Source organism: Petaurus breviceps, unplaced genomic scaffold (assembly GCF_028583685.1).
Source record: "Petaurus breviceps papuanus isolate PSGF00001 unplaced genomic scaffold, PetGlider_PUasm1.0 90847, whole genome shotgun sequence".
Taxonomy (NCBI): Eukaryota; Metazoa; Chordata; class Mammalia; order Diprotodontia; family Petauridae; genus Petaurus; species Petaurus breviceps.
Genome location: NW_027187360.1, coordinates 1,122,934 through 1,132,515, shown reverse-complemented (window position 1 = coordinate 1,132,515; position 9,582 = coordinate 1,122,934). Strand labels below are relative to the sequence as shown.

General features: G+C 41.1%; 1 protein-coding gene across 8 annotated transcripts in view; it reads left to right on the top strand.

Moving 5' to 3' along the window:
• Nucleotides 1–9,582, top strand: part of ZMYND8 (zinc finger MYND-type containing 8) — a 540,997-nt gene that overhangs the window by 381,404 nt on the left and 150,011 nt on the right. The window contains exon 1 of one of the 8 annotated variants that reach the window (XM_069072347.1): nucleotides 7,160–7,230. The exons of the other annotated variants lie outside the window; for them this stretch is intronic. The gene's annotated coding sequence lies outside the window, so the exon portion shown is untranslated. Of the gene's footprint in view, nucleotides 1–7,159; nucleotides 7,231–9,582 lie in introns of those variants that run through there. 8 annotated transcript variants of the gene reach the window in all.

Here is a 9,582-nt window from a genome sequence, read left to right as displayed (position 1 = left end):
TGTGGTAGCTGCAAACCCTGAGGACGCTTGGGGTGCTTGCTGCTACAGAGCACCAGCTTTAAAAAAATATATACGGTATCCATACTGAGACCTGTTACCCTTAAACTAGCCTAGCCCTCCCTTGTCTGTCATCAACAGGTAGCCTTCAGCTATTTCCCACCCTTAATCCCATTACTGGAGTCTGACCTCAGTTCCATCAAAGATCTTCTTTAGACTCTCCTCAAGACCCTCCCCAAACTCCTTCTCTAGATCATCCCTAAATCCTCCCATAGTCTTTCTGTTTATAAGATCCATCTTGCCTCCATGAAAGGGCTGAGATCAATCTAGCATAGGCTCAGTCTGAGTCAGATTGTTCTGGCCTACTTACTTGTCAATACAAGCTTCACAAATACTTAGGCTAATTAAGAGTCTACCCATTATGGTGAATCTTTAATAAACTTTGCTTTACTTTGACTGAGAAAAGACTTGAAATTGGAATTAATTCTGCAGGACCCAGTATGTTATTTTGGGGTCTCATGCACCCCTAAACCCTAAACCTCAACAATAAAAGACTTACCATAGTTCATAAATAATATTTACAATTCTATCTCCTCTGTTGGGAGTCCCATTTTTCTGCCAGAACTCATAGTTTTTTTCCTCCAGACTCATAGTACTACCCTCAGGATGTGGTTTTCTTTGGGGCAGTAAATAATTTTCACATTGCTAGGTAGTTAGAGGGGCAAATCCCCTGACATCGTGTTGTGTCCGGGAAATCCATACAGGTATCCTGTTTTATGGAATTATGTCAAGGATTTAGACTTTCCCCAGAAAGAAATGGAATCTGGGGTGGCTAGATAGGCCACACTCACGACAGAAATTCTAGAGAGCTTTTCTTTCAGTTCAGATACCCATGTAGCCATTCAGCCTACTCAGAGGACTCTAACTACCCAAGAAAGTAAATGACCTCAGAATTGCTAAGGAGGCAATCCTCTTTTCCATCAAAGACTCCAGTCTAACCTCCGGCAAAAGTCCAAGCCAAACAATTTGTCCCCAGTCAATACCCACGAATTGAAGAATTGGTCAAATAGGCATCTCTGTCCACATCTTTCATAAAAAAAAAAAATAAAAGCATCAAAGGTTTGCTTACTGTAAACTCATGGATTGATCAGGGAATTCCCCAGTCAACCTCTTATATCATCATAGAATACAGAGTGTTAGAATTGAAGAGAGCTTTATTAATGTAGAAAGTCAAAGCTAGCAGGGACCTTGATATTATGGACAGTGAAACTGAGACCCAGTGAGAGGGAGACTGGAAGGAAATACAAAAGAAAGGAAACAAACACTTATTAAGTGCTTTTATGCCCCCAGGCACTGTGCTAAGCCCCGGGATATAAATACAAGCGAAAAGAAAGTCTTTGTCTCCTAGGGGCTTACGTAAAAGAGAGATCTAGGATTTATTGCCACTTCTCCAAAAAGGAGTCCACAAGATATATACAATTTGGTATCAATTCATTTATCAGGGCTTCCCAGTTGAAGGGAGGCCATTGCTATTTCTGTAGAATGTGAGCTCCCTGAGGGCAGGCACTGTTTCCTTTTGTATTCCTAATACCTGGCATTACTACACTGGGTTAATACTTGAGACTTCATGAAGATTTGGTGTCCTACTAAACCTGAAAGGGAGGATATTTTTTCAGTGGGTGACCTGCCCATGGAACAAATACAGGCTGAAAATAGAAAACTAAAGTTAGCCACAGTGTCCCAGCTCCCTGGCCTCCTCCTGGAACATCCTGTACAGAGAAAAATATATTTAAGGAGAAAGGAAGCAGTGTGTATTGAGCTCAGTACAACCAACTCAAGAATATTAGTGCAGCAAAAAGCTCAGCTATATCTTCCAAACAAAGGCTAAGGAAAGCTTAGAGGTAGAATTGCAGGGTGGAAAGAATAACAGATTTAGAATCAGAAGATGGGATCAATCAAATCCCCTCTCTGCTACTTACTAAGTATCTGACCTTGAGCAATTTAATTCAATCCAACTCAAAAACTGTTTATTACCCATTTGTTAAGTAGTGTGAAATCAGATTTCAAGCTCCTTGAGGGTAGGGACTGTTTTTGTTCCATCCCCCCACCCCAACCATTTGTATCACCAGGGCTTAGGACAATGCCTGGAACAAAGTAGGTGATTGATCAATGTGGGCTAGCCAGGTGGTAGATAGAGGCCAGGCCTAGAGTCAGGAAGGTTCATCTTCCTGAGTTCAAATCCAGCCTCAGACACTTATTAGCTGGTTAACCCTGGGCAAGTCACCCAACCCTTTTTGCCTCAGTTTCTTCCTCTGTAAAATGAGCTGGGGAAGGAAATGACAAAACACTCCAAATGGTGTCAAAAACCCAAATGGTGTCAGGAAGTCAGACACATTTGAACGACAACAACAGTAAGTATGGGGGCATCTAGGTGGTGGAATAGATAAAGCAGGGACAAGCCGAACTCCTTACCCATGTCCAGTGGGCCTCCCACTATCTGAAAGCTAAGACTGCTCCTTACATTTTAAAATAGTTTTATTGTATTTGAAGATGGGGATATTCTTACCTTGTGGGCCACAGAACAAAGCAAAAAACGGGGGTAGGGGGGATATGTGTGTGGCATGGATCTGACCCTCCAGTCTAGTTTTCCAACTTCTAGCACTGAGCCTGGAGTCAGGAAGGTGACAGTTCAAATCCTGCTTGTGTGACTCTTGGCAAGTCACTTAACCTCTCTCTGCCCCAAATGGGGTAGATTAATGTAGAATGGGGACAATAATACCTACCTCCTAGGGTTATGAGAATCAAATTAGATCATATTTATAAAATGTTTATCAAAATGTCTGGCACATAGTAGGAGCTTAACAAATTACTGTTTCCTTTTTTTCCCTACATCTCCTACAGAAAGTATTCCCTGATACCACAGGTATATCCCTCTCAGACCTTAGTTTGTTTTGTACCTCTCCAGTACATTTATACCATGTGTATCAGGTCTTCTCTGATCTGTGTTTGTGTCTTATCCCTCTCCTCTAATACTGTGAGCTATAAGAGTGTGTGCTAGAAAAAGGGTTTGGAATCAGAGGCCCTAGATTCAAATTTTGCCATTTATCACCTGGGTATGCTTGGATAAACACTTGACTGCTTTCTATGGACCTGTTTCTTCATCTTTAAAATCAGGAGTTGCAGTAAAGTCCATCTAAAGTCCTTTTCAGCTCTAGCTCTGTGACCTAGAAAGTGAGAACAGAAGTAGATGCAAACTATTTATAAGCAAGGTCAACACAGGTACAAAGCCCAACTGTTCTGATTTTTTTCCCCTCTATATGGCTTGTTTGTATATAGTTGTTTGCATTTTGTCCTCCCTGAGAAAATAAAAACCAAACGCCCCATTTATTGATAACTGCTAATCTTACTGATAAATTGGATATACTTGCAACTTTGTTGCCTCAGTTTACCTTAATTTCAATGGCAACACCCCCATTAGATTGTGGGCTCTGTCTGAAGCCCTTCTTAAGACCAGTGCTTACCTAGCCCAATGCCTGGTACATAATAGGTGCGTAATAAATGTTTATTGACTGACTGATTTTGGCCAAGCCTATGGCACAAAATATAAATTCCTCTCTTTTCACAATCTGATCTCAGCCTTTATTTCCAGATAAATTACACATGCCTCAGCCAACCTGGTTTATTTACTGTTCTCTCTACCAAATATTCCTTCATATTCAAATATTTCTTGCTTTTGTGGCCTTTGCAGAGGATATTCTTCCCCACCCCCACTCCCTTTCCTCTGGTCTCTTCCCACCTTTCCCTTTTGGAACCCTGAATTTCCTTGAAGACTCATGTCAAATGTCACCTCCTTGAAAAAGGCTTTCTTAATTTCACCATTTCTTAGTGTTCCTCTACCAATCACTGAATTTATTTTGTACATATCCTCTATTTACTGACCTGTAAACATGTTGTATTCTTCAGTGGAATGTAAGATTCTCGAAAGCAGGGGCTATCTCTTTTTTGTCTCTGTATTCCCAGGACCTCACATAGTGACTGGTAATCTAGTAAGTCTTCAATAAATGCTTATGGAATAGACAATGCTTAAGCATTGTCACCACTATTATTCGATTTTGTACTTAGAAATGTTAGCTTCAGCAATAAGAGAAGAAAAAGAAATGAAAGAAATTAGAATAGGCAAGAGGAAACAAAACTATCGATCTTTGCAGATGATATGTTGGTGTACTTAGAGAATCATAGAGAATCAGCTAAAAAACTACTTGAAATAATTAACAATGTTAGCAGAGTTGCAGAACTATTTGACAAAAACTGGCTGGAAAACTGGAGAATAGTATGGCAGAAACTAGGCATAGACCAACATCTCCCACTGTATACCAAGATAAGGTCAAAATGGGTACATGATTTAGACATAAAGGGTGATACTATAAGCAAATGAGGAGAGCAAGGAATAGTTTACCTGTCAGATCAGTGGAGAAGAGAAGAATTTATGACCAAACAAGAGATAGAGAACATTATGAAATGCAAAATGAATCATTTTGATTACATTAAATTAAAAAGATTTTGCACAAGCAAAACCAAGGCAACAAAGATTAGAAGGCAAACAGAAAGTTGGGAAGCATTTTTTACAGCCAGTGTTTCTGATAAAGGCCTCATTTCTAAAATATCTAGAGAATTGAGTCAAACTTATAAGAATACAAGTCCCCAGTTGATAAATGGTCAAAGGATATAAACAGGCAGTTTTCAGATGAAGAAATCAAAGCTATCTGTAGTCATATGAAAAAATACTCTAAATCACTAATAATTAGAGAAATGCAAATTAAAACAATTCTGAGGTACCACCTCACACCTTTCAGATTGCCTAATATGACAAAAAAAAGAAAATGATAAATGTTGGAGAAGATGTGGGAAAATTGGAACACTAATGCATTGTTGGTGGAGTTGTGCACTGATCCAACCATTCTGGAGAGGATTTTGGAACTATGCCCAAAGGGCAATCAAACTGTGCATACCCTTTGATCTAGCTATACCATGAATAGGTCTGTATCCCAAAGAGATCATAAAAAGGGAAAAGGACTCATTTGTGTAAAAATATTTATAGTAGCTCTTTTTGTAGTGGCAAAGAATTAGAAATTGAGGGGTTACTCATCAATTAGAGAATGGCTGAACAAGTTGTGGTACATGGATATAATGGGATACTATTGTGCAGTGAGAAATGATGAGCAGGATGGTTTCAGAAAAACTTGGAAAGACTTACATGAACTGATGCTGAATGAAATGAGGAGAACTAGAATGCTGTACACAGTAATAGCAACATTGTACAATGATCAACTATGATAGATTTAGCTCTTCTCAGAAATTCAATGGTCCAAGACAATTCCAAGAGACTCCTGATGGAAAATGCTGTCTACATCCAGAGAAAGAACTGTGGAGTCTGAATGCAGATTGAAGCATATTATTTTCACTTTTGTTGTTTTTTTCTCTTGTTTTTCTCTTTTGTTTTGCTTCTTCTTTCACAACATGACTAATGTGGAAATATATTTAATATGCTTATAATTTATAGCTTATATCAGATTGCTGGCTGTCTTGGGGAGGGAGGAAGGGAGAGAGGGAGGGAGAGAAAGAGAAAGATTTGGAACTCAAAATCTTATAAAAATGAATGTTGAAAACTATCTTTACATGTAATTGAAAAAAAATAACATACTATTAAGTGGAAAAGTGGTAAAAAAAATTCTTGTGGACTGTATGGATGCTTTGGTCCCATCTATGCTCAATTAAATAAATGAATCATATATCTGTTAACAAATATTTACTAAGCACTCCCTGTATGCCCATTGATCTTGGCTCCATTGAGCCAGGGAAGCAGAGGGAAGAAAAAGTTGAAGCTATTCTCAGAGAACTCCCTCTTCTTCCCAGTGCCTCATCTCATCTCACATCGCTAATATGCTTACTGTCCCTATCTCCTCCTTCATTTCTATCTCACATGAAGAGGCCACTCTCCTCCTTCCCATGGCAAACCCATCTACTAGCACAAGTCATCCCATTCCATCCTACCTGCTCCAACAGATCACCCCCTCTATAAAAGAGACTCTCAGTTGTTGTTCAGTCATTTTTCAATTGTGTCCATCTCTTTGTGACCCTATTTAGAACTTTCTTGGCAGAGATACTGGAGTGGTTTGCCATTTCCTTCTCCAGCTCATTTTACAGATAAGGAAACTGAGGCAAACAGGGCTGAGTGACTCGTCCAAGGTCACACAGCTAGTGGCTGGCTGGTTTTAAACTCAGGAAGCTGAGTCTTCTTAGCTCTAGACCTGGTGCTCTATCTACTGTGCCACCCTATTTCTATTATCTCCAATTAATCCAGTCTGTATCTTTCATGTTGAATTCCCCATTAGACCTTGAGCTCCTTTAGAGTAGGGACTGGTTTGGCTTTCTTTGCATCCCTAGCACTCAGCACAGTACCCAGCATACCATAGGTGCTTAATAGAAGCATACTAATTGACTGACAGAAAAGAATTATTGAACTATACCGAACAATACTTGATTCTGAAAACAATCAGTTTCTCAACCAACAGTCATCAATTAGGTTAGTACTATGTGTGCAGATTCCTTTTTCATGCTTTGGTTACAATATTTCTGCCCCAGCATCTGTCTAAACTGAGCTACTAAAACTACTAAACTAAAACTAAACTACACAACTACTCCCAAGTCTCTTCCAAAACATTATCTGAACTCGACTCCATTCAAATCTTTTTTAACTGCTCACCCTAAGACATAAGATTCTAAGGGAAAGGCCAGGGAAGTGAGTTTAGAGATACTGTCTTGGTAAGTAAGCTAGATACCCCTTGGGTTTACCCAGGATCATATACTGTCCTATTAACATACAGAGAAAACTTTAAATTGAAATACACACAATGGGGAAGAGGGAGAGAACAGTCTAACTGGGGGGGGGGCTCTGCTTATGGATGAACAAATGCTTAATTCTCTTGGATTTCTTTAGAAGCTTGTGCAGGGTAACAGAGTTCAGTTCCTAGTTAGTAAGAGTAATTAGTCAAAATAGAAGTTGTTTTTCTTTCTGATTCCACCCTGCCCCACCCACCCCAGCATATACTCTGTTCCTATTGGTCAAGCTTGTCTAGCTTTCTCCCAATCCAAACCCACCAGCAAACTCCACTGTGGACAGCCTCCTAAACAGTGGGGCTGCCTGGTGCCCTGGGTTCTGTCCAGAGATTTGAGGTATGTGTCCTTATCTCCCTCCACCCCAAACCTCCACCGTTAGCAAAACCCCACTCTTAACCCCAATCACTAAATTTGTTGTGTCTTAAAATGTCCTGAGGTCCATAATTGCTAGTTAAGGCTCTGATGGAAACATGGAGGAATGGGAGGAGGGGCAGGACAGTGAGTGGGAAAAGAATTCACCCTTTCTCTGAAGAGTTTAGATAAATTTATGGATAAGAATTCCCCGTTCTGTTTGTGGTGGTGTTTTTTTGCCCAGACTTGTGATTTCAATGACCTAGGGAACTCCCAGTGGGGAAACTCTTTCTACCACTCCCCCTAATTAGTCTCCTCTTCACCTAGGGAACTAGAAGAGTGAGTCATTTTTTATTTTTATTTTCTAGGCACCTAGTACAATACTTTATACATTCTGGAGAGGGGTGGGGTGGGTAGGGCTAACTTGTGATATCTTCAGCCTGGGGAATCCCTATTCCTCATCACCCTTTGCTGGGAAACTTGGAAACTTTGGGGATTGCCTGTGGCATTGAGAAACTTAACCACTAGTCAGGGTGAGAGCCAGAACTTGAAGCCAGCCAGGTGTTTGGGGTGCCAATGCAGGCCTTGTATTCACTGGGAACTTCCCCCTACTGCCTCCTGTGAAGTAGGTAATGGTAAAGGCTAACTTTAATATAGGCTTTTCAATTACAAACCACTTGTTTGCCTCTCAAAACATTCTTGAAATTGTCTGGTGAAATGGACAGTGTAAAAGGCTTTACCAGTACTTCTTTTGACAAATGGTAGAAACTGAGACTCAAAGAGTCTGTGTGAGACTTGCCAGAGGGTCACAGATAACTGGCACTTGAACCAAGCCCTTGATTCTGGGTCCAAGGACTTTTCCACTGAATCATACTAACTAGTCACTCCTATTTGCCTCTAAAGGACTTATGTTGATGACTTCATTTGGTGTAGTTATTTAAAAGCCTGTTCCCTAGAGTGAAACCTTAATAGGCTTCTGGAGAGCTGGGCTCCCCAGGGTTTGTTTTTTTTAAATGAGCTAGTAATTCAAAGTTTAAAATTGAAAACAAAAGCCAATGGGCCCACTTCCCAAAGATAGCTGTTCTAGCCTGTTGGTGTTGTGACTGCTGGACTGCAGAGATGGCCTTGGACGCTAAAAGAGACATCCAGGGAGGGGTTTGCCTTCCCCTCTAGTGGAGGCTGGAGCCTTCTTCAGTAGTTTGTTGGCCAGTTTAACTGGTGCATTTTCCTGATCTGGCTGCAGTGTAGCTTATCTAACTCAGCACATTGTACTTAATATGTGTCAAATTTAGAATGCTTTGGAAGCAAAGTTGTGCTCCCAAAAGCTTGTGCTTTCACACCTGTAGCATTTTTGTTATTGTTGTTGTTCAGTCGTTTCAGTCCTGTCGGACTCTTTGTGACTCCATTTTGGGGCTTTCTTGGTAAAGATTCTGGAGTGGTTTGCCATTTCCTTCTCTAGCTCATTTTACAGATGAGAAAACTGAGGCGAACAGGGTTAAGTGACTTGCCCAGGGTCGCACAGCTACTAAAGGTCTGAGGTTGCATTGAAGATTCCAGGCCTAAGGCTCTGTCCACTGTGCCACCTGGTTGTCTCATGTCCATACATATCCTTCAGAAGCAGGCATAGATCAGACCTCTCCTTGTAAAGTCAAGCTTGGATGGAACATTTCCTAGACCTATCTATCCTGTTTTCTTCTGGAATCTGTGGCAGTAGGTTAGAAACACTTGCTGTGGCAGCCCCTCATGGGGCAGTGGGCGCTGCTTTCCCCCTACATTTCTACTCATCTTTAGGTGCCAAATGACGAACTGAAGTATAGAGAGAGAGGAACACCTGGGGGAGGGGAGCCATCTGGTTGGAGAATGCCAAACTCAGCCCTCTGATGGTTCCTTTTAAAAACAGAGAAGCTGGTCCTTTGCTGGGCTCATTTTTGTTGATTCTTCTGGGTGTCTGTGACTTAGGGAATGGGAGTGGAGTTTCCCAGGAACAAGAGTCCTTGGAAGTTTCCAAAACCTATCTCATTCTTGGGCTTGCAGTCCTGTCTGCTTTACAATCCAGGAGGGGATACAGAGGCAAGCTGAAGTATCAGATCACTGGTATCCCCTGGCTACTGGCCAAGAGGTAAGGTCAGAATCTCCATAGCCACTCTAGGAGGTCGAGCAAACTGAAGACCCTGCAACTTTGAGATGAACTGTCTTTAAGGCCATGTGCCTCACTGTGAGAATCCAGGGAGAAAGCCCAGATTGGGAGGGGCCTGAAAATGCATGCTCTACCATAGCTTAGCTAAAGCCCTGTAATGCGAATGTAAATTTTAAAGATCTTCCCTGCCCCTAGGCTAA